At 37.6% G+C, this 24,803-nt stretch overlaps 17 non-coding genes across 17 annotated transcripts; 11 read left to right on the top strand and 6 right to left on the bottom strand.

Annotated features, from left to right (window-relative positions):
* Positions 1–316: 316 nt before the first annotated feature.
* Positions 317–398, bottom strand: Trnal-cag (transfer RNA leucine (anticodon CAG)). The gene has a single exon. It is a non-coding gene; the product is annotated as a tRNA-Leu (tRNA).
* A 3,189-nt stretch (positions 399–3,587) lies between these two features.
* Trnal-aag (transfer RNA leucine (anticodon AAG)) lies at positions 3,588–3,669 on the bottom strand. Its single transcript has one exon. It is a non-coding gene; the product is annotated as a tRNA-Leu (tRNA).
* A 153-nt stretch (positions 3,670–3,822) lies between these two features.
* Positions 3,823–3,904, bottom strand: Trnal-cag (transfer RNA leucine (anticodon CAG)). Its single transcript has one exon. It is a non-coding gene; the product is annotated as a tRNA-Leu (tRNA).
* Positions 3,905–4,409: 505 nt separating this feature from the next.
* On the bottom strand, positions 4,410–4,491 carry Trnal-uag (transfer RNA leucine (anticodon UAG)). Its single transcript has one exon. It is a non-coding gene; the product is annotated as a tRNA-Leu (tRNA).
* An 825-nt stretch (positions 4,492–5,316) lies between these two features.
* Positions 5,317–5,398, bottom strand: Trnal-aag (transfer RNA leucine (anticodon AAG)). The gene has a single exon. It is a non-coding gene; the product is annotated as a tRNA-Leu (tRNA).
* Positions 5,399–6,231: 833 nt separating this feature from the next.
* On the bottom strand, positions 6,232–6,313 carry Trnaq-cug (transfer RNA glutamine (anticodon CUG)). Its single transcript has one exon. It is a non-coding gene; the product is annotated as a tRNA-Gln (tRNA).
* Positions 6,314–8,450: 2,137 nt separating this feature from the next.
* On the top strand, positions 8,451–8,532 carry Trnal-aag (transfer RNA leucine (anticodon AAG)). Its single transcript has one exon. It is a non-coding gene; the product is annotated as a tRNA-Leu (tRNA).
* A 513-nt stretch (positions 8,533–9,045) lies between these two features.
* On the top strand, positions 9,046–9,127 carry Trnal-cag (transfer RNA leucine (anticodon CAG)). Its single transcript has one exon. It is a non-coding gene; the product is annotated as a tRNA-Leu (tRNA).
* Positions 9,128–9,966: 839 nt separating this feature from the next.
* On the top strand, positions 9,967–10,048 carry Trnaq-cug (transfer RNA glutamine (anticodon CUG)). The gene has a single exon. It is a non-coding gene; the product is annotated as a tRNA-Gln (tRNA).
* A 253-nt stretch (positions 10,049–10,301) lies between these two features.
* On the top strand, positions 10,302–10,383 carry Trnal-uag (transfer RNA leucine (anticodon UAG)). The gene has a single exon. It is a non-coding gene; the product is annotated as a tRNA-Leu (tRNA).
* A 2,058-nt stretch (positions 10,384–12,441) lies between these two features.
* Trnal-aag (transfer RNA leucine (anticodon AAG)) lies at positions 12,442–12,514 on the top strand. The gene has a single exon. It is a non-coding gene; the product is annotated as a tRNA-Leu (tRNA).
* Positions 12,515–16,626: 4,112 nt separating this feature from the next.
* On the top strand, positions 16,627–16,708 carry Trnal-aag (transfer RNA leucine (anticodon AAG)). Its single transcript has one exon. It is a non-coding gene; the product is annotated as a tRNA-Leu (tRNA).
* Positions 16,709–17,207: 499 nt separating this feature from the next.
* Trnal-aag (transfer RNA leucine (anticodon AAG)) lies at positions 17,208–17,289 on the top strand. Its single transcript has one exon. It is a non-coding gene; the product is annotated as a tRNA-Leu (tRNA).
* Positions 17,290–18,131: 842 nt separating this feature from the next.
* Trnah-aug (transfer RNA histidin (anticodon AUG)) lies at positions 18,132–18,213 on the top strand. Its single transcript has one exon. It is a non-coding gene; the product is annotated as a tRNA-His (tRNA).
* Positions 18,214–19,299: 1,086 nt separating this feature from the next.
* Trnaq-cug (transfer RNA glutamine (anticodon CUG)) lies at positions 19,300–19,381 on the top strand. Its single transcript has one exon. It is a non-coding gene; the product is annotated as a tRNA-Gln (tRNA).
* Positions 19,382–19,634: 253 nt separating this feature from the next.
* Trnal-uag (transfer RNA leucine (anticodon UAG)) lies at positions 19,635–19,716 on the top strand. Its single transcript has one exon. It is a non-coding gene; the product is annotated as a tRNA-Leu (tRNA).
* Positions 19,717–24,150: 4,434 nt separating this feature from the next.
* On the top strand, positions 24,151–24,232 carry Trnal-uag (transfer RNA leucine (anticodon UAG)). The gene has a single exon. It is a non-coding gene; the product is annotated as a tRNA-Leu (tRNA).
* Positions 24,233–24,803: the final 571 nt, after the last annotated feature.

Raw genomic sequence — 24,803 nt, 5'->3', positions numbered from 1 at the left:
ATACCTCTGGGGGTGCTAGCAACAGGTAGCTATTAGCTCCTGTTCCAGTTCTAAATTCTCATTAACTGTTCAATCCGGTGATGGTGCTGCCATCTATCGGTATAAAAAATAATGGAGACAAGGCACTTAGTATGCAGTCCTCGACATAAATACAGTTGTAGTCAGTTGTGACTCGGAATCGAAGTGAAGCGAAGAAAACGAGAGCTTGCAGCTTATACTTTCAGGAATTTTTTATGCAAAAATGAATTCAATTTGAGACTTTTCTTCAGTTTGCTTTTTTCGACATTTAATCATAAGAGATCAACCTATTTATTACTGGCGGCGGCGGGATTGGAACCCACGCCTCGGAAGAGCCTGGTGCCTGAAACCAGCGCCTTAGACCGCTCGGCCACACCACCCACGGAATTAAGCGTAACTCTTCAGAAAAATATGAGGACACGTTTCGGATAATTTTAAACAAACGCAATGAATAAAAACAAATTAAACTAAAGAGTGTTTGCCCCAGACCATGCAGAGACTCGATTTCATTCAAACACAAAATATACTCGTATGCCGCAAAAGGGTTAAAATCCTTAGTCTATTAACCGAAAATAATTAACTTTTTCTGCCAATGACTTACAAAGAAGAAACTTTCAGGCCTCACTGGCAGCGGTGGGATTCGATCCCACGCCTCCGAAAAGACCGGTACCTGAAACCAGCGCCTTATACCACTCGGTCACGTTACCTGCAAAGCGACCCGTTTTGTCGAAAAAAAAATGTTAAAATAAAGCTCAAACTTAGCAAGAGGCTGTGCAAAGACGGAAATTTTGGAAGAGTAATTTTCACTCCGGGCAATATGGTGGTTTCTTATCTGACTCAAAAAACTAGAATTTGAAAGTGAGATGGTGGTTTATATCGCTTGCATCAACTACATATGTTAAAATCATCTAAAAGTAATTGTTTGTTCTTCCTTTACCTTTCAGCTCCGCTAAAGAAAAAAAAAAAAAGAAATTTTTGGATTCACTGGCAGCGGTGGGATTCGAACCCACGTCTCCGTAGAGACTGCTGCCTTAAACCAGCGCCTTAGGCGTGGCGCGCCTAAGGCGCGCTAGACAGGAACATCTAGTCGACAGGTTTCAGACAATCGGTCCGAAAAACCAGTTCATTCTGCAGTGAGCGCGCACACCTAAGCGACAGGGCGGGGGTACGACATTTGTCTCCGTCTTACCCCCTTCCATCGAAGTGTAGCAGGAGGTATATTTGTTCCTGGGGGTTGATAGGGACTCTAGTTGCTCCCACGTCGCCGACGACAAAACAGCAAGATGAGTGTTGTGTTGCTAGAAAGCGCTTAATTTAGTATCTCTTTTATCAAAAATTTTGGAAACAAAAAGAAAAATTATTTTAATCCTATCGTTGGATTGTTCGAACAAAATATAAATGGAGATAGCGTGGATTAAAGTCGGAAGAAAGCTAAATTCTACTGGAAAATTATATTTCAAAAACTAAAATAGTATTGTTAATGTTTTTGCATTACTTTTGGATTTATGATATTTTTATTCTAAGCTTTACATGATTTATGTGATAATGTAAAATTTATTCAGAAATGTATGCATTTGACGCCTTTTGAAACCATTTTGCACGTTGTAGTTTACTTATAAATGAGTAAGTTCAATAATTTCTGTAATGGTAATTTCTGTAATGAAATGAATTATTTTAAGAGGTTTTCAATTTAACTACCAAACTATGAACATTCAAAGTTGAAACTTAGTTCAGTTGTCGAAAAAAGTCTGAGGCGCTGGAAGAAATTGGTCAAAACGAGCTAAATGAGAATGCACCTAGTTCCATGTTTGAGAAAAAAAATTGTGACGATGTAATAAGAGTTATGTAATTTTTTTCCACTAAAATCATTGTGTTATTGAATAATAATATTTTTTAAATAGATAACTGATATGGTTTTACATGAATAACTATTAAATGCTAATAACACTGTCCTAAATGTTTTTAATATTAAACGTTTTAGCACCTTCATATCTTTTAATGAATTGCGTGATTAGTGTTGAAAATTAATTAAAATAAAAGCAATTTTCGAAATTTGATACTCAAATTGTAATGTATTGCGCTGTTTGTAAGTGAAACATTTTTATTATTTTTATCAAATGATAAAGTTCTTGTTATCAACGTTTCAAATATTTAATATTCGGTGCCGAATTTATTTGTTTAATATTAGGTTAATTTGTACTTTAAATACGTCGTACAGTTAGTCAAGTGCATGCGACTTGCGTATTTATTTATTATTTCATTTACATTCCTTTATTTAATAATTCCCTTATTTATTTATTCATTCATTCACTATTTTATTCACTCATTTATTTACTCATCTGTTTCATTTTCTTTTCATTTATTGTTTCATTCTTTTATGTCCATATTTGTTTAAGACATCTTTAATAACTTTAATAATCAAATAAAAAAACTTTCCTGAGAAAAATATTAAATTTTTCTCTTTGCAAAAAAAAAAAAAAGTTACATTTTCCGCCGTTTTTTTTTCGAGGTACAAATTTACTGCCAAAAATAAAAAAAATTAAAATTTGTTTCAGTGCAAGTTTTATCGTAAAATTTATTGTTCGTTCTTTATGTATCGCCATTTTCAGGACAGATTTCCAATTTGTTCATCTCGAAAGTTTTTTCAACTATTTCACTTTGACCCACATTCCACACACAACTGATTAGTTCTTGAAGATTCATAGGATATTACAAGAGGTTTTGATCAAGTTTAATTTAGGTACTTAACACAAAAAAACTTAAAATAAAAACATCAATAAACAAAAGCTCAGTCTGAAATTTATATTAATTTCCTCTTCAGCTGCGAGTAACAATAAAAACAAAGCTTCATCATCAGTTGAACCGTTATCTCATCCGCGAAACGTCGCCATGTTTGTTGACAAATGATAAATGTAGCACTGCGCATGCGCGCTCGATACCGTCTCACCTGCTATTTGTCTGCCAAATGTGCGCTGAAAAATGTTTTGTCGCCGACGTGAAGCAGTCAAGACAAACGTCGCGGGCATGTTTCAGACAAATATCCGCTCGGTCACGTTACCGTCGAAAGGGGAGCGCTAGGTAGGCAAGAAAACGAGAGAATGCAGCATATATTTTCCAGAAATTTTGATGCAAAAAGGAAAGTCGACAAGAGACTTGAACTTCAGTTTGCTCTTTTCTACATTTAATCATAAAAGAACAAACTTTGTATTACTGCCAGCGGTGGGACTCGAACCCACGCCTCCGAGGAGACTGGTGCCTGAAACCAGCTTGTTAGACCACTCGGCCACGCTATCTTCATCGCGACCCACTTTGTACGAGAAGAAAACGTTAACATAAAGTTCAAACTTAGCAAGAGACTGTGCGAAGACGGATTTTTTGAAAGAGTAATTTTCACTCCGGGCAATATGGTGGTTTCTGATCTGACTCAAAAAACTGGAATTCGAAAATGAGACGGTGGTATATATCGTTTGCATCAGCTACATATGTTAAAATCATTTAAAAGTAGTTGTTTGTTCTTCCTTTACCTTTCAGATCCGATAAAGAAAAAAATCAGAAATTTTTGTATTCACTGGCAGCGGTGGGATTCGAACCCATGCCTACAAAGAGACTGGTGCCTTAAACCAGCGCCTTAGACCGCTCGGCCACGCTACCGCCGAAAAGTGAGCGCTAGGTAGGCAAGAAAGCAAGAGCTTGCAACTTATATTTTCCAGAAATTTTTATGCAAAAAAGAAAGTCAACAAGAGACTCGAACTTCAGTTTGCTTTTTTCGACATTTAATCATAAAAGAACAAAACTTGTATTCACTGGCAGCGGTGGGATTCGAACCCACGCCTCCGAAAAGACTGGTACCTGAAACCAGCGCCTTAGACCACTCGGCCACGCTACCTGCAAAGCGACCCGTTTTGTCGAAAAAAAAAAATGTTAACATAAAGCTCAAACTTAGCAAGAGGCTGTGCAAAGACAGAAATTTTGGAAGAGTAATTTTCAATCCGGGCAATATGGTGGTTTCTTATCTGACTCAAAAAACTAAAATTTGAAAGTGATATGGTGGTATATACCGTTTGCATCAACTACATATGTTAAAATCATCTAAAAGTAATTGTTCGTTCTTCCTTTACCTTTTAGATCCGCTAAAGAAAAAAAAAATTATGGATTCACTAGCAGCGATGAGATTCGAACCCACGTCTCCGTAGAGACTGGTGCCTTAAACCAGCGCCTTAGACCGCTCGGCCACGCTACCGTCGAAAGGTGAGAGCTAAGTAGGCAGGAAAACGAGAGCTTGCAGCTTATATTTTCCGGAAATTTTTATGCAAAAAGCAAGTTAACAAGGGACTCGAGCTTCAGTTTGCTTTTTTCGACATTTAATCATAAAAGATCAAACTTTGTACTACTGCCAGCGGTGGGACTCGAACCCACGCCTCCGAAGCGACTGGTGCCTAAAACCAGCGCCTTAGACCGCTCGGCCACGCTACCCACGGAATTAGGGGTAACTTTTCAGAAAAATATGAGAACACGTTTCGGATAATTTTAAACAAACGCAATGAAGAAAAACAAATTAAACTAAGGAATTTTTGTCCCAGTATGCAGAGTCTCGATTTCATTCAAACACAAAATATACTCGTATGCCGCAAAAGGGTTAAAATCCTCAGTCTATTAATCGAAAATAATTATCTTTTTCTGCGAATGACTTACGAAAAGGAAACTTTCAGGCCTCACAGGCAGCGGTGGGATTCGAACCCCTGCCTCCGAAGAGACTTGCACCTGAAACAAGCGCATTAGACCACTCGGCCGCGCTACCTGCAAAGCAACTTATTTTGTCCAAAAAAAATGTTAACATAAAGCTCAAATTTAGCAAGAGGCTGTGCAAAGACGGAAATTTTGAAAGAGTAATTTTCACTCCGATTAATATGGTGGTTTCTTATCTGACTCAAAAAACTAGAATTTGAAAATGAGATGGTGTTTTATATCGTTTGCATCAGCTACATTTGTTAAAATCATATAAAAGTAATTGTTTGTTCTTCCTTTACCTTTCAGATCCGCTAAAGAAAAAAAAAATCGGATTCACTGGCAGCGGTGGGATACGAAACCACGCCTCCGAAGAGACTGGTGCCTTAAACCAGCGACTTAGACGCTCGGCCAAGTTACCGCGGAAATGTGAGCGCTAGGAAGGCAAGAAAACGAGAGCTTGCAGCTTATATTTTCCGGAAATTTTTATGCGAAAAGGAAAGTCAACAAGAGACTTCAACTTCAGTTTGCTTTTTTTCACATTGAATCATGAAAGAACAAACTTCGTATTCCTGGCAGCGGTGAGATTCGAACCCACGCCTCCGAAGAGACTGGAGCCTTAAACTAGCGCCTTAGACCGCTCGGCCACGCTACCGTCGAAAGGTCCGCGCTAGGTAGGCAAGAAAACGAGATCGACCGTGGTAGCCCGATCGGTAGAGTGTCGGTTTCGGGGCCGGAGTGTCCTGAGTTCGAACCTCGATGGTCAAAGATCCACCGTCGTCATTAAAGGGGACTGGACAACGTTAAATATGCTCGTAGTCTCAAAGTCCTCGAAGTGAAACGATACCTCTGGGGGTGCTAGCACCAGGTAGCTATTAGCTCCTGGTCTAAGTCTAAATTCTCATTTACTGTTTGATCCGGTGATGGTTCTGTCATCTATCGGTATAAAAAGTAATGGAGAGACAAGGCACTTAGTATGCAGTCCTCGACATAAATACAGTTGTAGTCAGTTGTGATTCGGAATCGAAATGAAGCGAAGAAAATGAGAACTTGCAGCTTATACTTTCCGGAATTTTTTATGCAAAAATGAATTCAATTTAAGACTTTTCTTCAGTTTGCTTTTTTTCGACATTTAATCATAAAAGAACAAACTTTGTATTACTGGCTGCAGTTGGATTCGAGCCGTCTCCTCCGAAGAGACTGGTGCCTAAAACCAGCGCCTTAGACCGCTCGGCCACGCTACCGAGGAATTAGGAGTAACTCTTCAGAAAAATATGAGGACACGTTTCGGATAATTTTAAACAAACGCAATGAAGAAAAACAAATTAAACTAAAGAGTTTTTGTCCCAGTCCATGCAGAGACTCGATTTCATTCAAACACAAAATATACTCGTATGCCGCAAAAGGGATAAAATCCTTAGTCTATTAGTCGAAAATTATTATCTTTTTCTGCGAATGACTTACTAAAAGGAAACATTCTGGCCTCCCTGACAGCGATGGGATTCGAACCCACTCCTCCGATGAGACTGGTACCAGAAACCAGCGCCTTTGACCACTCGGCCACACTACCTGCAAAGCGACCCGTTTTGTCGAAAAAAAAAATGTTAACATAAAGCTCAAACTTAGCAAGAGGCTGTGCAAAGACGGATTTTAAGAAAGAGTAATTTTAACTCGGGGCAATATGGTGGTTTCTGATCTGACTCAAAAAACTAGAATTCGAGAATGAGACGGTGGTATATATCGTTTGCATCAGCTACATATGTTAAAATCATCTAAAACTAATTGTTTGTTCTTCCTTTACCTTTCAGATGCGCTAAAAAAAAAAAAAAAGAAAATTTTGTATTCACTGACAGCAGTGGGATTCGAACACAAGCGTCGGAAGAGCCTGGCGCCTTAAAGCAGAGCCTTAGACCGCTCGGCCACACTACCAGCGAAAGGTGAGCGCTAGGTAGGCACGAAAACGAGAGGTTGCAGCTTATATTTTCCGGATATTTTTATGCAAAAAGCAAGTCAACAAGGGACTCGAACAGTTTTCTTTTTTCGACATTTAGTCATCAGAGAAAAAACTCAGTATTACTGGCAGCAGTGGGATTCGAGCCCACGCCCCCAAAACGACCAGTGCATAAAACCAGCGCCTTATACCGCTCGGCCACGCTACCCATAGAACTAGGCGTAACTCTTCAGAAAATATGAGGACACGTTTCAGATAATTTTAAACAAACGCAATGAAGAAAAACAAATTAAACTGAAGACTTTTTGTCCCAGTCCATGCAGAGACTCGATTTCATTCAAACGCAAAATATACTCGTATGCCGCAAAAGGGTTAAATTCCTTAGTCTATTAATCGAAAATTATTATCTTTCCTGCGAATGACTTACAAAAAGGAAAAATTCTGGCCTCACTGGGATTCGAACCCACGCTTGCGAAGAGACCGGTACCTGAAACCAGCGCCTTAGAACACTCGGCCACGGAACCTGCCAAGCAACACGTGTTGTCGAAAAAAAAAATGTTAACTTAAAGTTCAAACTTAGCAGGAGGCTGTGCAAAGACGGAAATTTTGAAAGAGTAATTTTCACTCCGGGCAATATGGTGGTTTCTGATCTGACTCAAAAAACTGGAAATCGAAAATGAGACGGTGGTATATATCGTTTGCATCAGCTAGATATATTAAAATCATCTAAAAGTAATTGTTTGTTCTTCCTTTACCTTTCAGATCCGCTAAAGAAAAAAAAAGAAAATTTTGTTTTCACTGGCAACGGTGGGATTCGAACCCACGCCTCCGAAGAGACTGGTGCCTTAAACCAGCGCCTTAGACCGCTCTTCCACGCTACCGTCGAAAGGTGAGCGCTAGGTAGGCACGAAAACGAGATCCTGCAGCTTATATTTTCCAGAAATTTTTATACAAAAAGCAAGTCAACAAAAGACTACTCAAGGACTAAAGGGTAATTCTTCAGAATAATATGAGGACACGTATTGGATAATTTTAAACAAACGCAATGAAGAAAAACAAATTAAACTAAAGAGTTTTTGTTCCGGTCCATGCAGAGACTCGGTTTCATTCAAACAAAAACTATACTGTTATGCCGCAAAATGGTTAAAATCCTTAGTCTATTAATCGGAAATAATTATCTTTTTCTGCTAATGACTTACAAAAAGGAAACTTTCAGGCCACACAGGCAGCGGGGGGATTCGAACCCACGCTTCCGAAGAGACTGGTGCCTAAAACCAACGCCTTAGACCACTCTGCCACGTTACTGCAAAACGACACATTTTGTCGAAAAAAAAATGTTAACATAAAGCTCAAACTTAGCAAGAGGCTGTGCAACGACGGAAAGTTTGAAAGAGTAATTTTCACTACGAGCAATATGGTGGTTTCTTATCTGACTCAAAAAACTGGAATTTGAAAATGAGATGGTGGTATATCAAGTTTGCATCAACTACATATGCTAAAATCATCTAAAAGTAATTGTTTGTTCCTCCTTTACCCTACAGATCCGTCAAAGAAAAAAAAGGAATCTTTTGTATTCACTGGCAGTGGTGGGATTTGAACCCACGCCTCCGAAGAGACTGGTGCCTTAAAACATCGTCTTAGACCGCTCGGCCACGCTACAGTCGAAAGGTCAAATTTGTTTTTCGTCATTGCGTTTTTTTAAAGCTATCCGAAACGTGTCCTCATATTTTTCTGAATAGTTACGCGTAACTCCTTGGGTCGCGTGGCCGAGCGGTCTAAGGCGCTGGTTTAAGGCACCAGTATCTTCGGAGGCGTGGGTTCGAATCTCACCGCTGCCAGTGAATGCAATGTTTGCTCTTTTATGATTAAATGTCGAAAAAAGAAAACTGAAGTTTTAGTCTCTTGTTGACTTGCTTTATGCCTAAAAATTTCTTGAAAATATCAGCTGCAAACTCTCGTTTTCTTGCCTACCTAGCGCGCACTTTTCGACGGTAGCGTGAGCGAGCGGTCTAAGGCGCTGGCTTTAGGCACCAGTCGCTTCGGAGGCGTGGGTTCGAATTCCGCCGCTGCCAGTGAATACAAAATTTTCTTTTTTTTTCTTTAGCGGATCTGAAAGGTAAAGGAAGAACAAACAATTACTTTAAGATTATTTTTTTATAATATGTAGCTGATGCAAACGATATATAACACCATCTCATTTTCAAATTTTAGTTTTTTGAGTCAGATTAGAAACCACCATATTGCCCGGAGTGAAAATTACTCTTTCAAAAAATCCGTCTTTTCACAGCCTCCTGCTAAGTTTGAACTCTATGTTAACATTTTTTTTTTTCGGCAAAACAGGCCGCTTTGCAGGTAGCGTGGCCGAGTGGTCTAAGGCGCTGGTTTCAGCTACCAGTCTCTTCGGAGGCGTGGGTTCGAATCCCACCGCTGCCAGTGAGGCGTGAAATTTTCTTTTTTGTAAGTCATTGGCAGAAAAAGATAATTATTTTCGATTAATAGACTAAGAATTTTAACCCTTTTGTGGCATACGAGTATAGTTTGTTGAAACTAGTTTGAATGAAATCGAGTCTCTGCATGGACTGGGACAAAAACTCTTTAGTTTAATTTGTTTTTCGTCATTGCATTTTTTTTAAACCATCCGAAACGTGTACTCATATTTTGCTCAAGAGTTACGCCTAACTCCGTGGGTCGCGTAGCCGAGCGGTCTCAGGCGCTGGTTTAAGGCACCACTTTCTTCGAAGGCGTGGGTTCGAATCCCACCGCTGCCAGTGAATAAAATGTTTGCTCTTTTCTGATTAAATGTCGAAAAAAGCAAGCTGAAGTTCGAGTCTCTTGTTGACTTCCCTTTTGCATGAAAATTTCCCGAAAATATAAGCTGCAAACTCTCGTTTTGTTGCTTACCTAGCGCTTATCTTTCGGCGGTAGCTTGGCCGAGCGGTCTAAGGCGCTGGTTTAAGGCACCAGTCTCTTCGGAGGCGTATGTTCGAATCCCACCGCTGCCAGTGAATACAAAGTATTTTTTTTTCTTTAGCGGATCTGAAAAGTAAAGGAAGAACAAACAATTACTTTTAGACGATTTGAACATATGTAGCTGATGCAAACGACATATAACACCACCTCATTTTCAAATTTTAGTTTTTTGAGTCAGATTAGAATCCACCATATTGCCCGGAGTGAGAATTACTCTTTCAAAAAATCCGTCTTTGCACAGCCTGTTGCTAAGTTTGAACTTTATGTTAATATTTTTTTTCAGCAAAACGGGACGGTTTGCAGGTAGCGTGGCCGAGTGGTCTAAGGCGCTGGTTTCTGGTACCAGTCTCTTCGGAGGCGTGGGTTCGAATCCCACATTTGCCAGTGAGGCTTGATAGTTTCTTTTTTGTAACTCATTGGCAGAAAAAGATAATTATTTTCGATTAATAGACTAAGGATTTTAACCCTTTTGCGGCATACGAGTATAGTTTGTTAAAACTAGTTTGAATGAAATCGAGTCTCTGCATTGACTGGTACAAAAACTCTTTAGTTTAATTTGTTTTTCTTCATTAAGTTTGTTTAAAACTATCCGAAACGTGTCCTCATATTTTTCTGAAGAGTTACGCCTAACTCTGTGGGTAGCGTGGCCGAGCGGTCTAAGGCGCTGGTTTTAGGCACCAGTCTCTACGGAGGCGTGGGTTCGAATCCCACCGCTGCCAGTAATACAAAGTTTGTTCTTTTATGCTTAAATGTCGAAAAAAGCAAACTGAAGTTCGAGTCTCTTGTTGACTTGCTTTTTGCATAAAAAGTTCCGGAAAATATAAGCTGCAAGCTCTCGTTTTCTTGCCTACCTAGCGCTCACCTTTCGATGGTGCGGTGGCCGAGCGGTCTAAGGCGCTGTTTTAAGGCACCAGTCTCTTCGGAGGCGTGGGTTTAATCCCACCGCTGCCAGTGAGACTTGAAAGTTTCTTTTTTGTAAGTCATTGGCAGAAAAGATTTAGATTATAAAATTTAGATTTTTTAACAAAACAAAATACACATACATAACAGTAAGCAAAATAAAATAAAGTAAAGTTAAAAAACTTACAAATTATAAAACATAAATTACAAACGTCATAATAAAATATTAAGAAAATCTTGACTATAGTTCAACATGAGTTAGTAGTAAATTCAACACTAAAGAGCGCCAAAGGCACTGTCCGCAGTGTTTTTTAATTGGTTTAGTATGGAGTACAAACACAAATATGTATTAACAGTAATATTTACAAATTAATTTTACACAAGTATTAAAAATTTTACACAGAACAATTATTGGACTGTTTGACTCCAGAAAAAAAAAAAAACACAATAACTCGCATTGAAACATTCAATAGTATAAAAATACAATACAAAATCCCCCTTCCCGGTTGACAAGTCAGTATATTGTATCAGCTAAAAGTTAATTATTGATAGAATGTCGTTATTTTGTATATATTCATTGACCCCTTGTTTATATTTTTTGAAGTTCTTCTCATTACTAACATTTTCCGTTAGTTCATTAAACAGCCGCGGTGCAGAGTAAAAGAATTGCTTTTTAATAATCGTTTTATTTGGTTTTATAACTTTATATTGTTTACCTGAAATTCGAGTATTATATTCTTTTTCATTAATTTCAAACCAGTTATTGTTGTTATGCAAAAAATACAATATTCTCTGTGCATATATTTCTCTGATATTATAGATTTTCTCCGACTTTTGTAAAATAGTATCGTTTTTATTAAGTTCTTGTTTAGATCCATAAATTATTTTCAAAATTTTTGCATATGTTCTATTTAAATTGGTAAGATTTGTTTCATAATCACCTCCCCATGCACAAATACCATACGTAATTATTGAGTTAAAATAAACATCTAAGAAACTTTTTCCCAACTATATTTCTCAATAGATAAAGCCAATGTATTCTACCTCTTAATTTCTTCACAAGTTTATCAGTATGGCATTTCCATTTTAAATTTTCACTAATCGAAAATAATAAAAAGATAATTACTTTCGATTAATAGATTAAGGATTTTAAACCTTTTGCAGCATACAAGTATAGTTTGTGTTTGAATAAAATCGAGTCTCTGCATGGACTGGTACAAAAACTCTTTAGTTTAATTTGTTTTTCGTCATTGCGCTTGTTTAAAACTATATGAAACGTGTCCTCATACTTTTCTGAAGAGTTACACCTAACACCGTGGGTAGCTTGCCGATCGGTCTAAGGCGCTGGTTTTAGGGACCAGTGTCTTCGGAGCCGTAGGTTCGAATCCCACCGCTGCCAGTAATACAAAGTTTGTTCTTTTATGATTAAATGTCGAAAAAAGCAAACTGAAGTTCGAGTCTCTTGTTGACTTGCTTTTTGCATAAAAAAATCTGGAAAATATAAGTTGCAAGCTCTCGTTTTCTTGCCTAACTAGCGCTAACTTTACGACGGTAGCTTGGCCGAGCAGTCTTAGGCGCTGGTTTAAGGCACCAGTCTCCTCGGAGGCGTGGGTTCGAATCCCACCGCTGCCAGTGAGGCTTGATAGCTTCTTTTTTGTAAGTCATTGGCAGAAAAAGATAATTATTTTTGATTAATAGACTAAGGATTTCAACCCTTTTGCGGCATACGAGTATAGTTTGTGTTTGAATGAAATCGAGTCTCTGCATGGACTGGGACAAAAACTCTTTAGTTTAATTTGTTTTTTGTCATTGCGTTTTTTTAAAACTATCCGAAACGTGTCCTCATATTTTTCTCAAGAGTTACGCCTAACACCGTGGGTCGCGTAGCCGAGCGGTCTAAGGCGCTGGTTTAAGGCACCGGAGGCGTGGGTTCGCATCCCACCGCTGCCAGTGAATACAATGTTTGCTCTTTTATGATTAAATGTCAAAAATTTCAAGTCAATGTTCATTTGTAGAAGTTACAAATGTATTGTTTTGACGAAAAGTCTTTTGTTCATGAATAGTTTAAATTTTTTTACCAATGACAACTGTTCTGTCTTGTTATGGTATGACATATTTATTGTCATTAAAATATCACTGAATTTATAAAATTTTGTATCCATACGCTTTTATTAATACAATTATACAGTTTTTCTCCCAATACTCTTTATAGACACTATGGTTTAATGCCTTAACTTTAAACAGTGTCAAAGTGTGGAACATATTTGCAATTTCTCAAATTTATGAATAAATGAGTTCAACTGAATTAGTTGGGTGCAAATGAATTTGCCCAAAAGAGACACAACTACACAGTCGAGATGAATTGTGAAACGAATTCAAACTAATGCTGCTCAGTTAGGGTAGGTAACCAAAGTTATGTCTATACTTAAAAATTGCATATATATTTTTTTAATTTTCAAACTTATAAAAATAACCCATAAAACTGATGCATCAAAGTTCAACTCACATAGCCTCACAAGAAAACTATTAATTTATTCTGTAACACAGCGTTTCTTAAATTGTGTTCCGTGTGAATTATTGACACAATTGTTGGTAAAACACATTACAGTAAAACCTGTAAAGTTGACCGCCCTTGTAAGTTGACCACCTGTCTATGTTGACCGCTTTTGTCAAGAACGGAATTAGTCCTATCTTATATATTGAAAGAAAACCTCTGTAACTTGACCACCTCTCTATCTTGACCATCTGTCTATCTTGACCACTAATATACACCAAATTTGGTTTGGAGTATTGTAAAAAAAAACCTTTGTACGTTTACCACTTGGTTTATTTTTCAAAACTTTCTTCAGCAATTATTTTACATTTTATTATTTATTTATGTATCTTTTTTTTCTGATAGCTTTCCAAGAAAATTTTTAATGCTTTTACTAACAGACTAGCATTTTACTAACTAAATAACCGCAGCATAAATCTTATGCTATTCTTTATTCTGTTATCCAAACTTGTTTTTCATTCGTTGTTCTATTTAAGATTGCCTACTCTCTGTTCAAAGAAAATAGGTGTGAGTACAAAAGTGCAAAGTCTTTTCTTTCAGTTGCAATATGTTGTGACAACACTGGAATTATGCTAAAGAGCAGGCCCGGATCTATAAATTTTGATCCCCCTGGCAACAAAATATGTGGGGTTTCGCCCTAGTAGCCAGCAGTGTCTATTTGTAAAGTTAACAAGTCTTAGTGCTCGTTTTTTTCAATTTCTATCGCCGTTAGTCCCCTTAAGGGCGTGGACCCCGCACTGCGAGTACGCAGATCTGGGCCTGCTGAAGAGTAAAGTTACATATTTCTGGTGCAAGGGATTAAGAGATAGGACATTTTAATTTTGCCTTTATTTACTGGGAGAGTCGAACTTGTTGCTCTTTTTGCTATAAGTTTTATAAAAAGGCTTCAAAAAGAAAGTTAACTGAACGTGAGATTAATAAAAAGTATGAAATATGAAAATTAATTGAGAAGGAAGAAAACCAGAGAAAATTAGCTGGGCGCATATGGAATTTCTAGAATTAGTGTCTAATATGGTTGAAAACAAGGAAAAAATGACAAAAATATTTGAATAGTATTTTTAATTAGTGTTTCATAATGTTAAACAATGGAAGTGAGTTGAACAGAAAGTGTAAGGGTGAATTCATCAAAAAATGAATGCATGGTGACACAAGAAATGACACAAAATAAAAACAATCATTACCGCCCTTTATAAGTTGACCACCTGTCTAAGTTGACCGCCAAAGTATTGCACCGCGAGTGGTCAACTTACACAGGTTTCACTGTACTTATTCTTTTCCTAATAAGAAAATAAATGAATCGTGTAACTCATGCATAAATTCTGAGGTCATTTATTTTTTTAAAAAACACTCAGAGTCACAAATAGGAGTGTATTGGTATTTTACAATAACAAATAATAATTTTATGCCCCCTTAAGGGCATAATGCCCCTGCCTTTTATGCCCCTGCCTAATTATTGATAAGAGTTATCAATAATTAGGCTGCTTTATAATGAATTCCATTTAATTAGCAATTTTATGACAAATACTGTAAACTCCCGACTATCGGCGGTCGTTTTATCCGCAATTCGAACTATCCGCGGGTCTTTTCACTATTTTTTTAGAACGGTCATTAAATTTTTTTCAATCCTATGATTGTGTTTCTGTTCGTTTTTAGCTTTTACATATCTGTGGTAAAATTATGTAAACAAATCAAAGTTTCAATTTACATTACTTTGGTAGAATTTCACTTTTAAAATTTTTGGACCCATAACAATATCATCATTTTTCTTCAGAAATTCACTAGCACCCAAAACTCGACCTGTAGCGAGGTACAGACAGACATTTCTTTATTTATATTGAGCTTTTGAATTGAATTTTTCAGTGAATCCAAGTGTGAATCCAAATGGATTCGTATTCACAGATGTGAATCAGAAATGATTTGGATTCATAGGTCTGAATCTGAATAGATTCGGATTCGGATTCATAGGTATGAATCCGAATTTCATATTCGGATTCACACTTGCAAATACGAATCTATTCGAATTCGGATTGACACGTAAAAAAAGATTCACTGAAACTAGCGATCATTTTCGACGGTAGCGTGGACGAGCGGTCTAAGGCGCAGGTTTAAGGCACCAGGCTCTTCGGAGACGTGGGTTCGTATCCCACCGCTGCCAGTGAATACAAAATATTTTTTTTTTCTTTAGCGGATCTGAAAGGTAAAGGAAGAGCAAACAATTACTTTTAGACGATTTTAACATATCTAGCTGATGCAAACGATACATAAAACCACCTCATTTTCAAATTTTAGTTTTTTGAGTCAGATTAGAATCCACCATATTGCCCGGAGTGAAAATTACTCTTTCAAAAAATCCTTCTTTGCACAGCCTCTTGCTAAGTTTGAACTTCATGTTAACATTTTTTTTCGGCAGTACGGGACGCTTTGCAGGCCGAGTGGTCGAAGGCGCTGTTTTCAGGTACCAGTTTCTTCGGAGGCGTGGGTCCGAATCCCACCGCTGCCAGTGAGGCATGAAAGTTTCTTTTTTGTAAGTCATTGGCAGAAAAAGATAAATATTTATAATTATTTTCGATTAATAGAGTAAGGATTTTAACCCTTTTGCGGCATACGAGCATAGTTTGTGTTTGAATGAAATCGAGTCTCTGCATGGACTGGGACAAAAATTCTTTAGTTTAATTTGCTTTTCGTCATTGCGTTTGTTTAAAACTATCCAAAACGTGTCCTCATATTTTTCTGAAGAGTTACCCCTAACACCGTGGGTATCGTGACCGAGCGGTCTAAGGCGCTGGTTTTAGGCACCAGTCTCTTCGGAGGCGTGGGTTCAAATCCCACCGCTGCCAGTAATGCAAAGTTTGTTCTTTTATGATTAATTGTCGAAAAATGCAAACTGAAGTTCGAGTCTCTTGTTGACTTGCTTTTTGCATAAAAATTTCTGTAAAATATAAGTTGCAAGCTCTCGTTTTCTTGCCTAACTAGCGCTCATTTTACGACGGTAGCGTGGCCGCGACAAACAGACATTTCTTTTTTTATATTGAGCTTTTGAATTGAATTTTTCAGTGAATCCAAGTGTGAATCCAAATGGATATGTATTCACAGATGTGAATCAGAAATGATTTGGATTCATAGGTCTGAATCTGAATAGATTCGGATTCGGATTCGGATTCATAGGTATGAATCCGAATTTCATATTCGGATTCAAACTTGCAAATACGAATCTATTCGAATTCGGATTGACACGTAAAAAAAGATTCACTGAAACTAGCGATCATTTTCCGACGGTTGTGTGGACGAGCGGTCTAAGGCGCTGGATTAAGGCACCAGTCTCTTCGGAGTTGTGGGTTCGGATTCTACCGCTGGCAGTGAATACAAAGTTTGCTCTTTTATGATTAAATGTCGAAAAAAGCAAACTGAAGTTCGAGTCTCTTGTTGACTTGCTTTTTGCATAAAAATTTCCGCTAAATATAAGCTGAAAGCTCTCGTTTTCTTGCCTACCTAGCGCTCATCTTTCAACGGTAGCGTGGCCGAGCGGTCTAAGGCGCAGGTTTAAGGCACCAGGCTCTTCGGAGACGTGGGTTCGAATCCCACCGCTGTCAGTGAATACAAAATATTTTTTTTTCTTTAGCGGATCTGAAAGGTAAAGTAAGAGCAAACAACTGAAGTTAGAGTCTCTTGTTGACTTGCTTTTTGCATAAAAATTTCCGCTAAATATAATCTGCAAGCTCTCGTTTTCTTGCCTACCTAGCGCTCACTTTTCGACGGTAGCGTGGCCGAGCGGTCTAAACCGCTGGTTTAAGGCACCAGTCTCTTCGGAGGCGTGGGTTCGAATCTCACAACTGCCAGTGAGGTCTGAAAGTTTCCTTTTTGTAAGTCATTGGCAGAAAAAAATAATTATTTTCGATTAATAGACTAAGAATTTTGACCCTTTTGCGGCTTACGAGTATAGTTTGTTGAAACTAATTGGAATGAAATCGAGTCTCTGCATGGACTGGTACAAAAACTCTTTAGTTTAATTTGTTTTTCGTCATTGCGTTTGTTTAAAACTATCCGAAACTTGTCCTCATATTATTCTAAAGAGTTACGCCTAACTCTGTGGGTCGCGTAGCCGAGCGGTCTAAGGCGCTGGTTTAAGGCACCAGTGGCTTAGGAGGCGTGGGTTCGAATCCCACCGCTGCCAGTAAATACAACGTTTGCTGTTTTATGATTAAATGTCGAAAAAAGTAAACTGAAGTTAGAGTCTCTTGTTGACTTGCTTTTTGCATAAAAATTTCCGCTAAATATAATCCGCAAGCTCTCGTTTTCTTGCCTACCTAGCGCTCACTTTTCGCCGGTAGCGTTGCCGAGCGGTCTAAAGCGCTGGTTTAAGGCGCCAGTCTCTTCGGAGGCGTGGGTTCGCATCCCGCCGCTGCCAATGAATACAAAATATTCTTTTTTTTTCCTTAGCGGAACTGAAAGGTAAAGGAAGAACAAACAATTTCTTTAAGACGATTTTAACATATGTAGCTAATGCAAACGATATATAACACCACCTCATTTTCAAATTTTAGTTTTTTGAGTCAGATTAGAATCCACCATATTGCCCGGAGTGAAAATTACTCTTTCAAAAAATCCGTCTTTGCACAGCCTCTTGCTAAGTTTGAACTTTATGTTAACATTTTTTTTCGGCAAAACGGGACGCTTTGCAGGTAGCGTGGCCGAGTGGTCTATGGCGCTGTTTTCAGTTACCAGTCTCTTCGGAGGCGTGGGTTTGAATCCCACCGCTGCCAGTGAGGCTTGAAAGTTTCTTTTTTGTAAGTCATTGGCAGAAAAAGATAATTATTTTCGAATTATAGACTAAGGATTTTGACCCTTTTGCGGCTTACGAGTATAGTTTGTTGAAACTAGTTGGAATGAAATCGAGTCTCTGCATGGACTGGTACAAAAATTCTTTAGTTTAATTTGTTTTTCGTCATTGCGTTTGTTTAAAACTATCCAAAACTTTTCTTCATATTATTCTAAAGAGTTACGCCTAACTCTGTGGGTCGCGTAGCCGAGCGGTCTAAGGCGCTGGTTTATGGCACCAGTGTCTTAGGAGGCGTGGGTTTGAATCCCACCGCTGCCAGTAAATACAACGTTTGCTCTTTTATGATTAAATGTCGAAAAAAGTAAACTGAAGGTAGAGTCTCTTGTTGACTTGCTTTTTGCATAAAAATTTCCGCTAAATATAATCCGCAAGCTCTCGTTTTCTTGCCTACCTAGCGCTCACTTTTCGTCGGTAGCGTGGCCGAGCGGTGTAAAGCGCATGTTTAAGGCACCAGTCTCTTCGGAGGCGTGGGTTCGAATCCCACCGCAGCCAGTGAATACAAAGTATTCTTTTTTTTTTCTTTAGCGGATCTGTAACGTAAAGGAAGAACAAACAATTACTTTTAGACGATTTTAACATATGTAGCTGATGCAAACGATATAAAAACCACTTCCTTTTCAAATTTTAGTTTTTTGAGTCAGATTAGAATCCACCATATTGCCCGGAGTGAAAATTACTCTTTAAAAAAATCCGTCTTTGCACAGCCTCTTGCTAAGTTTTAACTATAGGTTAACATTTTTTTTTCGGCAAAACGGGTCGCTTTGTAGGCCGAGTGGTCGAAGGCGCTGGTTTAAGGCAGCAGTCTCTTCGGAGTTGCGGGTTCGAATCCTACCGCTGACAGTGAATACATAGTTTGCTCTTTTATGATTAAATGACGAAAAAAGAAAACTGAAGTTTTAGTCTCTTGTTGACTTCCCTTTTGCATGAAAATTTCCCGAAAATATAAGCTGCAAACTCTCGTTTTGTTGCTTACCTAGCGCTCAGCTTTCGACGGTAGCTCGGCCGAGCGGTCTAAGGCGCTGGTTTAAGGCACCAGTCTCTTCGGAGGCGTGGGTTCGAATCCCACCGCTGCCAGTGAATACAAAGTTTTTTTTTTTCTCTAGCGGATCTGAAAAGTAAAGGAAGAACAAACAAATACTTTTAGACGATTTGAACATATGTAGCTGATGCAAACGATATATAACACCACCTCATTTTCAAATTTTAGTTTTTTGAGTCAGATTAGAATCCACCATATTGCTCGGAGTGAAAATTACTCTTTCAAAAAATCCGTCTTTGTACAGCCTCTTGCTAAGTTTGAATTTTTTGTTAATTTTTTTTTTCAGCAAAACGGGACACTTTGTAGGTAGCGTGGCCGAGTGGTCTAAGGCGCTGGTTTCTGGTACCAGTCTCTTCGGAGGCGTGGGTTCGAATCCCACAGCTGCCAGTGAGGCTTGAAAGTTTCTTTTTTGTAAGTCATTGGCAGAAAAAGATAATTATTTTCGATTATTAGACTAAGGATTTTAACCCTTTTGCGGCATACGAGTATAGTTTGTTAAAACGAGTTTGAATGAAATCGAGTCTCTGCATGGACTTTTACAAAAACTCTTCAGTTTAATTTGTTTTTCTTCATTAAGTTTGTTTAAAATTATCCGAAACGTGTCCTCATATTTTTCTGAAGAGTTACACCTAACACCGTGGGTAGCGTGGCCGAGCGGTCTAAGGCGCTGGTTTTAGGCACCAGTCTCTACGGAGGCGTGGATTCGAATCCCACCGCTGCCAGTGAATACAATGTTTGCTCTTTTATGATTAAATGTCAAAAAAAGCCAACTGAAGTTCGAATTTCTTGTTGACTTCTCTTTTGAATGAAAATTTAACGAAAATATAAGCAGCAAGCTCTCGTTTTCTTGCCTACCTAGAGCGCACTTTTGGACGGTAGCGTGGCCGAGCGGTCTAAGGCACCAGTCTCTTCGGAGGCGTGGGTTCGAATCCCACCGCAGCCAGTGAATACAAAATTTTCTTTTTTTTTCTTTAGCGGATTTGAAAGGTAAAGGAAGAACAAACAATTACTTTTAGATGATTTTAATATATGTAACTGATGCAAACGATATATAACACCATCTCATTTTCAGATTTTGGTTTTTTGAGTCAGATTAGAAACCACCATATTGCCTGGAGTGAAAATTACTGTTTCAAAAAATCCGTCTTTGCACCAGAGATGGGCAGATTCGTATTCGTAAATCAGAATCCGAATTTGATTCACAGCACCTTAACGTGTCATTCCGAATAGGAATACATTCTTATTCACATGTGTGAATTCGAATAGATTCACTTTTGCAAGTGTAAATCCGAATACGAAATTCGGATACATACCTATGAATCCGAATCCGAATCTATTCGGATTCAGATTTATAAATCCAAATCATTTCTGATTCACATCTACGAATACGAATCCATTTGGATTCACACTTGGATTCACTGAAAAATTTAATTTAAAAGGCCAATATAAATAAATAAATGTTTGTTTGTACTTCGCTACAGTTCGAGTTTTGGGTGTTAGCGAGTTTTTGGATGTGTATTTATTGGCGTCAAACTAAGTAATTGACCCGAAAATGAACTTCCTACTATTCGGAGCCCCAAGTCGAATACGACTGGACCCAGGTTTTAGAAGTCCATAAAAAGTTAAAAATCATGATTTTATGGTCATAAACGCTAAAAATTTCAGTTAATTTTTTGTATAGTCAAGTGCCCAAACTTAGGAGTTTTGAACCTGTTTTACCTTTAGTAGCATATTAATCATACGTTTTCCATTCGAACGAAGTATTCTATTTTCAGGATGTGCCTTAAGACGTCCCTTCAAGACAAAGTATGAGTGTGTAGATTTGTGCCTTTAAAAATAAACCAAAAGAATGTTCATCGTCCCAAATTAGGGACTTCCCTCCCTAACTTGGGACACTTTTTATTTTGATCTTTCTTTCATGTATTCAGCAAAAGATATGAGTTTGGGACAACGACTGTCATTTTAAAGAAGTTTATTTTACAACCCAATAAAGAAAAAAATATCATTGGATAGAAATAATATGATCTTGTAAACTTTTAACGATGATCAGAATGTACACTTGCCTCTGAAAACATTGAAGGTCTAATCTGCCTTCTTAATTCTTTTGAATTTAATATTTCTGCTTTCCCCTCTTGGAAACATAAAAGCAATTGATAAACCCAAATAATTATTAGCACAGCTTATTTTTAGCTTTTAATGTTCCTTATTTCACATCATTTCACGTTCCTTCTCATTCCTTCATCCTAACGTTAAATTCACCTCAAATGAATTAGCCTGATCTATACTTAGAGTCTCTTTTTCATTTGTAGAAGTTACAAATGTATTGTTTTGACGAAACGTCTTTTGTTCATGAATAGTTTAAATTTTTTTACCAATGACAACTGTTCTGTCTTGTTATGGTATGACATATTTATTGTCATTAAAATATCGATGAATTTATAAAATTTTGTATCCATACGCTTTTATTAATACAATTATACAGTTTTTCCCCCAATACTCTTTATAGACACTATGGTTTAATGCCTTAACTTTAAACAGTGTCCCAAGTGTGGAACATATTTGCAATTTCTCAAATTTATGAATAAATGAGTTCAACTGAATTAGTTGGGTGCAAATGAATTTACCCAAAAGAGACACAGCAACACAGTCGAGATGAATTGTGAAACGAATTCAAACTAATGCTGCTCAGTTAGGGTAGGTAACCAAAGTTATGTCTATACTTAAATTTGCATATATTTTTTTTTAATTTTCAAACTTATAAAAATAACCCATAAAACTGATGCATCAAAGTTCAACTCACGTAGCCTCACAAGAAAACTATTAATTTATTCTGTAACACAGCGTTTCTTAAATTGTGTTCCGTGTGAATTATTGACACAATTGTTGGTAAAACACATTACAGTAAAACCTGTAAAGTTGACCGCCCTTGTAAGTTGACCACCTGTCTATGTTGACCGCTTTTGTCAAGAACGGAATTAGTCCTATCTTATATATTGAAAGAAAACCTCTGTAACTTGACCACCTCTCTATCTTGACCATCTGTCTATCTTGACCACTAATATACACCAAATTTGGTTTGGAGTATTGTAAAAAAAAACCTTTGTACGTTGATCACTTGGTTTATTTTTCACAACTTTCTTCAGCAATTATTTTATATTTTATTATTTATTTATGTATCTTTTTTTTCTGATAGCTTTCCAAGAAAATTTTTAATGCTTTTACTAAGAGACTAGCATTTTACTAACTAAATAACCGCAGCATAAATCTTATGCTATTCTTTATTCTGTTATCCAAACTTGTTTTTCATTCGTTGTTCTATTTAAGATAGCCTACTCTCTGTTCAAAGAAAATAGGTGTGAGTACAAAAGTGCAAAGTCTTTTCTTTCAGTTGCAATATGTTGTGACAACACTGGAATTATGCTAAAGAGCAGGCCCGGATCTATAAATTTTGGGCCCCCTGGCAACAAAATATGTGGGGTTTCTCCCTAGTAGCCAGCAGTGTCTATTTGTAAAGTTAACAAGTCTTAGTGCTCGTTTTTTTTCAATTTCTATCGCCGTTAGTCCCCTTAAGGACGTGGACCCCGCACTGCGGGTACGCAGATCTGGGCCTGCTGAAGAGTAAAGTTACATATTTCTGGTGCAAGGGATTAAGAGATAGGACATTTTAATTTTGCCTTTATTTACTGGGAGAGTCGAACTTGTTGCTCTTTTTGCTATAAGTTTTATAAAAAGGCTTCAAAAAGAAAGTTAACTGAACTTGAGATTAATAAAAAGTATGAAATATGAATATTAATTGAGAAGGAAGAAAACCAGAGAAAATTAGCTGGGCGCATATGGAATTTCTAGAATTAGTGTCTAATATGGTTGAAAACAAGGAAAAAATGACAAAAATATTTGAATAGTATCTTTAATTAGTGTTTCATAATGTTAAACAATGGAAGTGAGTTGAACAGAAAGTGTAAGGGTGAATTCATCAAAAAATGAATGCATGGTGACACAAGAAATGACAGAAAATAAAAACAATCATTACCGCCTTTTATAAGTTGACCACCTGTCTAAGTTGACCGCGAAAGTATTGCACCGCGAGTGGTCAACTTACACAGGTTTCACTGTACTTATTCTTTTCCTAATAAAAAATAAATGAATCGTGTAATTCATGCATAAATTCTGAGGTCATTTATTTTTTTAAAAAACACTCAGAGTCACAAATAGGAGTGTATTGGTATTTTACAATAACAAATAATAATTTTATGCCCCCTTAAGGGCATAATGCCCCTGCCTTTTATGCCCCTGCCTAATTATTGATAAGAGTTATCAATAATTAGGCTGCTTTATAATGAATTCCATTTAATTAGCAATTTTATGACAAATACTGTAAACTCCCGACTATGGGCGGTCGTTTTATCCGCAATTCGAACTATCTGCGGGTCCTTTCACTATTTTTTTAGAACGGTCATTAAATTTTTTTCAATCCTATGATTGTGTTTCTGTTCGTTTTTAGCTTTTACATATCTGTGGTAAAATTATGTAAACAAATCAAAGTTTCAATTTACATTACTTTGGTAGAATTTCACTTTTAAAATTTTTGGACCCATAACAATATCATCATTTTTCTTCAGAAATTCACTAGCACCCAAAACTCGACCTGTAGCGAGGTACAGACAGACATTTCTTTATTTATATTGAGCTTTTGAATTGAATTTTTCAGTGAATACAAGTGTGAATCCAAATGGATTCGTATTCACAGATGTGAATCAGAAATGATTTGGATTCATAGGTCTGAATCTGAATAGATTCGGATTCGGATTCATAGGTATGAATCCGAATTTCATATTCGGATTCACACTTGCAAATACGAATCTATTAGAATTCGGATTGACACGTAAAAAAAGATTCACTGAAATTAGCGATCATTTTCCGACGGTAGCGTGGACGAGCGGTCTAAGGCGCTGGATTAAGGCACCAGTCTCTTCGGAGTTGTGGGTTCGGATTCTACCGCTGACAGTGAATACAAAGTTTGCTCTTTTATGATTAAATGTCGAAAAAAGCAAACTGAAGTTCGAGTCTCTTGTTGACTTGCTTTTTGCATAAAAATTTCCGCTAAATATAAGCTGCAAGCTCTCGTTTTCTTGCCTACCTAGCGCTCACCTTTCGACGGTAGCGTGGCCGAGCGGTCTAAGGCGCTGGTTTTAGGCACCAGTCTCTTCGGAGGCGTGGGTTCGAATCCCCCCGCTTCCAGCGAGGCTTGAAAGTTTCTTTTTTGTAAGTCATTGGCAGAAAAAGATAATTATTTTCGATTAATAGACTAAGGATTTTAACCCTTTTGCGGCATACGAGTATAGTTCTATTCTATTCTATTCTATTCAAGAGTCACAACTGACTTCAACTGTATTTATGTCGAGGACTGCATACTATGTGCCTTGCCTCTATTATTTTATATACCGATAGATGGCAGCACCATCACCGGACGCGAGTATAGTTTGTGTTTGAATTAAATCGAATCTCTGCATGGACTGGTACAAAAACTCTTTAGTTTAATTTGTTTTTCGTAATTGCGTTTGTTTAAAACAATCCGAAACGTGTCCTCATATGTTTCTGAAGAGTTACGCCTAACTCCGAGGGTAGCGGGACCGAGCGGTCTAAGGCGCTGGTTTTAGGCACCATTCTCTTCGGAGGCGTGGGTTTGAATCCCATCGCTGCCAGTAATACAAAGTTTGTTCTTTTACTATTAAATGTCGAAAAAAGCAAACTGAAGTTCAAGTCTCTTGTTGACTTGCTTTTTGCATAAAAATTTCCGGAAAAAATAAGC

Source organism: Uloborus diversus, chromosome 8 (genome assembly GCF_026930045.1).
Source record: "Uloborus diversus isolate 005 chromosome 8, Udiv.v.3.1, whole genome shotgun sequence".
In the NCBI taxonomy this organism is placed as follows: domain Eukaryota; kingdom Metazoa; phylum Arthropoda; class Arachnida; order Araneae; family Uloboridae; genus Uloborus; species Uloborus diversus.
Note: the sequence above shows the minus strand (reverse complement) of the source record. Positions and strands in the feature narration are given on the sequence as shown.